General features: G+C 41.3%; 1 long non-coding RNA gene across 2 annotated transcripts; it reads right to left on the minus strand.

Moving 5' to 3' along the window:
* Positions 1-113: 113 nt before the first annotated feature.
* On the minus strand, positions 114-5,645 carry LOC112557569. 2 transcript variants are annotated; one of them, XR_003097971.1, is made up of 7 exons: positions 5,412-5,645; positions 4,888-5,086; positions 3,959-4,084; positions 1,786-3,729; positions 1,151-1,345; positions 788-920; positions 114-367 (listed from the first exon to the last, which is right to left on the minus strand). It is a non-coding gene; the product is annotated as an uncharacterized LOC112557569 (long non-coding RNA). The 2 variants fall into 2 exon arrangements; XR_003097970.1 differs by having other exon boundaries at positions 3,959-4,092; positions 5,412-5,639.
* Positions 5,646-6,713: the final 1,068 nt, after the last annotated feature.

A 6,713-nucleotide genomic window follows, 5' to 3' on the forward strand; every position in this document is an offset into this window, starting at 1 on the left:
CTCTGGCTACAGCTTCAAGTTCCTGTATCACTCTATGGAGTAATAATTACAATTAAACTACCCTCTCCTCCTTTTCAATCTTGTTCATCAAAAAGATTCACTCGAATACTTCATTTGTTTTTCCAGAAAGTGGAAGCCATTTATTGAATACAAGAGGAAGAGAGGCCAAATATCAGAAATAATGAAAAGATTTTATGAGAAAATATTGTTCGTTCAGTTCTGACGATGACCTAGTGGCATCACATCCATTCTGGTTGCCCGAGTCTCATCCACAAGTGAACATTCCTTCCATCGTCAGTGGGGACCGGTGTACCTAGTCAGGTTAAAGGTGACAATCTCGTTGGCTTGGGTTTGTAGGAGCTCACACCTGAAAGCAAGAGACTGAACACTTCAGCAATGAGAACTAAAAGCCGACAGAATAGTAAACTATGAAACCAATCCATGCTAGGACCACACTTTGACGAGGAAATTTAAAATTTCAGAAGGTTCTGATTCGTTAGGAGAGAAAGCACGCATGCGCAAGGACGTGTTCGACAGGGTGTTTCCAGTATGTGACAAGGCCCTGGAGACAACGGTTTGATTAACACCGAGCAGGCAAAACGAGGCTCAAATGTTTGAGAAAGAAATGTTAAAGAACAAAATACGGGAAAAGTAAAAATTCTCAGATAAGGTAGCGAGAAGATTTGGTGTGACTGGTCGGTCAGACAGATGAAGGAAAGAGGATAATAAAGAAGGTGAAAGATAGAAATTCATTGAACAGATTGAAGTAGCACCAGCTGATACTTACCCACAGGAGTGTGGTTGAGGTCACCATCCAGAATTCCCAGTAGGACCTGTCCTCTTCCCACGTGCTGAACGTGTTGTTGATGGCGTGGATGAAAAATCCAGGATGTCCGGCGTGGTTGTAAGTCGCCGTGAACCTGTGAAATACAGTGAAATCATACCTGGCAATAAAGATTTTTCGACCTCAGCCACTGAGGTGTGCCTGGTTCATTTACCATGGGACAGGTGGATGGAAAGATAGATTAATGGAAAACTAACGGATTTCCACTCCAGAGACTTGAGAGAGAGAGAGAAGGGTGGGAGAGCACGAAAGTCGCACTGACACTGTTAAATAATTACAAGCCTGACAGAATATTTCTGCACTTACTTGAAAGCCAGGTTGACCTCAGCAGCTTGTTGCATGATGTAGAAGAGGGTTTCGTAGCGCGTGCAGGGGATGGTCACCTCTTCTTCGAAGAAAGGTTGCTTGAGTATGTTGCGTACCAGTAGAGTGACATCCCTTGGTTCTCTCTGGCACACATCACATTGATGCCGATCCTGTGTTTCAATGCGTCTACAACTTCTAGGAAAGAGTATAGGGACAAGACAAAAATTATAAAATGATTCTGTAAATTTGTAGCCGCTTGTTTTACTTTTTTTGGGCATATATCTCACAAAACTTTCTCTTGACTCGTTGCCATACATGCAATTTAAAAACCTGGGAATCTAAAAAAGAAATAAAATAATAATAGCAAGACGAGCATTAACAAGAACAATAACCCTCACACAGACAAATAATCACAAGATATGAAGCATCAAAAGAAATTAAAATGGATGTCAGGTACATGATGAACATGATAATAATAACAAATAAAGCCACAGAAAAGAAAAACTGCTAAAACGACAGGAAGAGAGAATCAAAATATTTGCGAGTGTGTAACACAAAGTATTCACTAAATGATCGACCTCTCGACCAAATGCTACTGTCAGACTGTCAGACACACTAATACAACGGACTCATACCTGTTGGGATTTGCTCCCCTTGCGTTGTCCAGAAGCCCGAAAAGCACAGCAGTATCGGGAGGAAACGAATCATCTTCAATACACAGAGAGTGATAGTGTTTCACAATGTCTCTGAACTATGGTTGACTGTATTTAACAGCGAAATAAAATCACATGCCACCGTGTGTGTCATAGCCCACTCCTTTTATACTCTCGAATAGTTTGTCCTCCTGGTTAAAGTTAAAAATGATTGACTGCTCTTGGTCCCTCCCTCCAGCTCATGAGACGGAAGAAAGATACTCCTAATTTTTTTTTTTCCTTTAAGCTAACCTCACTCTCTGGGCATTCGCGACACAATGGGGATCGGTGTAAATAGTCAAGCTGAGTGCTTGTTGAAATAAATCTTGTTTACCAGACATAAATGAGAAAATTATGTCAGTCACGTGACAGTGTTTTGTGTTAGTTTCTTTAAGCAAGAACAACTAGTCAAAGTAAACATTTCTGACTTTTTTTAGCTCCACCGAGAAGAATATTTTTAGCTTTAACCTGCTTATATCCTGTTTGAAGTATCCGGATTCCCCGCCTACTGAGACGGATGTTAACTGGTTAAATGGATTGAAAGAAAGTTCTAGTCTAAAACTACTGGATGGTCCCTGAGCGGAAACTGCGTTCATTAATCGCTGGACTGGTAACAGCAGAAGTCCAGGATTGGGTGTTCAGGTGTAGTATTTAAATGACAGGTGTGCACATTGTATGTCATAGAAACATGCCTTTCAACAGCTGTGCAAGAACAACCGCATCAGGCATCTCTCTGCTGCTTCCCCCAAGTATTGAAAGCTTATGTCACTATCTGAACTGTCCAGGCTCGACTTTTGTAACTTTCTTTTCTGGATGTCCATGGTCACCTGCTCGACAAGCTCAAAGAGCTCAGACCTCAGAAGGATATTCTCATTGTATTCCGCAAGCGGAAGGGCGATTATTCTCCAACACCTCTGTGACATCTGCACTGGGTACCAGTTAGGGGTAGAATTTAAACTCACCATACTTTACTTTGTTTACGGCTTCATTCTAATCAGTCGTCCTGCAAGTGTAGCAGGTCAGTTCATTCTGCCCTCGCCAGTGTCCCCACTGTACCACTTATTAGCCTGGAGAAGTCTGGACATTGCTCCTTCTCTTTCTCCTTATCTCCGGTATGATGAATGACCTGTCTCTGTCTCTCTATGCATAGGTGGGACGTTTACGTGCTTTCCAGTCTAGACTTTCAGTCTCTGTTTTATCGGAAATACCTAGTGTAATTGTCTGCCCTGTCTGCATAGTCTCCCCTGACTGTCCTTTGTCCTCAAACTCTTATCAGCGTTTCATCATGACCATGACATTAAAAACTGTGCATGGGGAGGAGTGAATGTGGGGGTTTATTTACTGTACATGTATGTACACTAACTGTGCATGTGGATATATGTTCTGTCAATGATGTTCTGTCCTCTTCTACACGGTCTCCTTCCATGCTGCCCTTGTTGAGAGAACGAAGTTCTCCGTCGTCTAGGGATTGGCTCAGATCAACCATTTCTTTTTCTTCTTCCCTTTGTTGTTGTTGGTGTTGTTCTTCTTCTTATTATTATTATTATTGCTGCTATTATTCTATTATATATTATTATAAACACACCTCTGAACTTGCTTTTTTTATTCCTCTTGAAAGAAATCGGGTGACATTTAAGATGCGTGGCCAACAGTATTGGGTCCCATTTGGGAGGGACTGGAGATCGCGAACGAATCTCTGAGATGTTACAAACTATACGAGGTAATATTTTTTTTTTCTCTTTCATCAGGGACTGATATGGAGTTACTTTCCTTCCATGCTGGTCACCTGAGTCTGATCCGCACCCCGTCCTCAGTCATGTGGACCGGTGTAAATAGTCAGGTTGAAGGTCACAGTCTCATAGGGTTTAGGTTTGTAGAAACTCACTCCTGAAAACAAAGAGGCACTGGATTTGTAGCATGATTTAAAAGAAATATGGAGCAGACGAATAAATGACCAAGAGATTCTGAAAAGCGTCAAAGTAATGATCGAGGACAGAAGATGTGATGATCTGTCCGGCACACCAAGAAAATGGAAAGAAGAAAGAAGAGAAGGATTAACTTTGCAAAACTCATTCAACTGATAGATGATTAATAAACAGCTCCAGCTAAGACCTACCCACTGGAATGTGCTTCAGGTCTGAGTCAAGAATCTCCCAATAGGACTTGTCCGTTTCCCACGTGCTGTACACTTGGTTCATGGCGTCGACGAAAAATCCAGGATGTCCCGCGTGGTCATAAGATACTGAAAATCTTTTACAGTTCATAAGTTCAGTAAACAACAACCATTTACTACAACTATCACGAAAAGCTCAAAATTTTAAGGCTAATGGTTTTGAGGACAATAAGCTGTAAGCAGTTCACACCTTCTAGAGGCTGGAACATGGGAAGGGACCCTAACCGTCGTCTTCCACCCCGTCACCCTTGTCAAGCCCGTCAACCACATGTTTACAGAGCCTTCTCCAAAAAAAAACATAACTATCAAAATTACCATAACTACCATAATTATTATAAACCACAAGCTTTAGAGTGCACTTTTTATCGCAAGAGAGTAGTGAACAGGATAAGTATGTTTTCAACAGTTATACAAGAGCTCTCATCTAGTCCTCCCATGATTCTCTGGCAAGCTTTTATTGCCCAGTCAATGAAAACCAATCGTTAGATGAGATTGGATGACAAGCAAATAATGATAGCATCTCAGTGAATTTACAGTAACGGTACTTGAGTGGTTTCTCACGAAGGAAACGCGGACAGAAGTTATTAAATCAATCTACTTTGGCATGCTTGATTTTATTACCCCTTGACCTCACTCAGTGACAGACAGACCTATATCCATAAATAATCCAATTCTTTTGTTGAATTACACTAAAACATGTGGGGTGGGGTATATTTGTCTAAATGAGAAGCAAATGAAAACGTTCTAGTTGGTTACCCGAGTAAAACTGTCAACTGTCTTATGTCACACCTGGCACACCTTGCTGGCCTTATAAATTGTCACGATGACACTGTCAGGTATGTAACGAGCCTAGACGAGGACTTTGTGCTTACTTGAAAGCTTTGTTGATGTCAGCAGCTTGCTGCATGATGTAGAACAGAGTTTCGTAGCGGGTGCAAATCACGGACACCGCCTCTTGAAACAAGGGTGGCTTGAGGAAATTGCGCACCTGTAGAGTTACAGCTTGTCCCTTTTTATTGCAGATTGCACTGGTGATGTTCTGGTATTTCTACACCATCGCAGCTGTCTTCGCTGGACATTGATAACATAAAAACCTCAGACCTCTTGAAAGTTACCATTAGTAATTTTTTTTCGCAGTTTATCTGTACAATACAGTAACCTGAGATTTGTTACATTTAACTTACACTCACCTGTTTTTCTATACACGAACAACAAAGATACCTAAGTTTTTTTTAATAAATTTAGCCAACCAATACAGGTAACATCGAAATCAATCGTAAAGAAATCTGTTTTATAACTGACCATCGAAACTTGAGAAAGAAAATAACAAGATGTAAGTGGTAAATTGGTTTTCTTTTGTCAATCGATTACACACGATAATTAACTTGAAATGCACCTGGTAGGAGTCTGAGCGCAAGCCACGGTAAGAAAACAGAAGAGAAGGACTGGTAGGACATACGAGCCATCCTGATGGTGAGACAGAGACGCACAATAACGGTTAAAACTTCCTAGTGCCGACAGGTCAGGAACCTTCTGGGTCTGCTACCCTGATCGTCTTGTGGACGTGTCTTGTTTGATACTGAAGAGTGTTTCTATATTTAATATATGAGCACAACAATTTCTGATTGGCTGGCCTCATCACATTAATTTTTTTAAACAAATTGTGGCGTCTACAAAGTGGTTCAAATTTCCAGATAATGCTGTCGGGATAAACATCTATTGTTAATGTTCTAATTCATGTGAGATCACGTGCTGAAGTCCCTAACCTTGACAAAAAATAGGTCACATCCTGTTTGTCATTGGTAATGTAGTATTGACGATTCCTGAAACATTGTTGCTCCTCGTGACTTGGTTGTTGACCCGGATTCTCATTTTGGTACAAAGAGAGAGAGAGAAAAAAGACATACAAACAACGAAGAAGATTAAGAGCGGGAAATGGAAATATGAGCTGACCAAACATTCAGGAGAAAGGAAAATAGAAACTGTCTGGTCGGTAGTCTGTCCGACCAACAAACAGGCAGGCAGCCAGATTTTCTGTGACTATTATTTCTTGTTTTTCTAAGTTTATTCACTCCCCGCCCATAATTACTAAACGTGTACCAGTGAAGGTTACTTGATTTTGGGATACTGGTGTCTACTGGTGATACCCCTATGTCTAGACTCAGTGAACCACTTAATCGTCATCTCGTCCCGCATTCTCAAAGCTGTAGTTAGAACTTGAGCCAGTGCTCGGGGATAGATAACAACCAAACCAGCTGCTGATACTACTGACTGGAGAATCTGGAAGTCGGTGAAACGATTTTATTGATGGGAGGTGGACACGACATTGTCTTTACCAAGGAAACGGACGAGCCCCTAGCCTTCACACCAGATTGTTTTGGATTGTAATCAGCAATCAACTCCTAGAACTCTGAGACTGTTACAGAACTCATCAAGAAGTACAGAACAAGCACGAGATCCAGGCTCGGTGCTTATGGCTGAGTGTAAACTAAACTTGGGTCAACTTGGGACCGACTGTCTCCATCAGGACACAACACAAAAGTAACGGCAGTAAAGATCGAGACATCTTGGGTCTTGTCAGGCAGGTGACAATATTACTGAGCATTAAATAATAATTCTCGGGTGAGTAGACAAAAAAGACTGTCTCTGTCTGGCTATCTTGAGCCGGTTCCAAAATTATTATATACCTGCTGCCGTG

The sequence above is a fragment of the Pomacea canaliculata genome, linkage group LG2 (assembly GCF_003073045.1).
Source record: "Pomacea canaliculata isolate SZHN2017 linkage group LG2, ASM307304v1, whole genome shotgun sequence".
Classification (NCBI taxonomy): domain Eukaryota; kingdom Metazoa; phylum Mollusca; class Gastropoda; order Architaenioglossa; family Ampullariidae; genus Pomacea; species Pomacea canaliculata.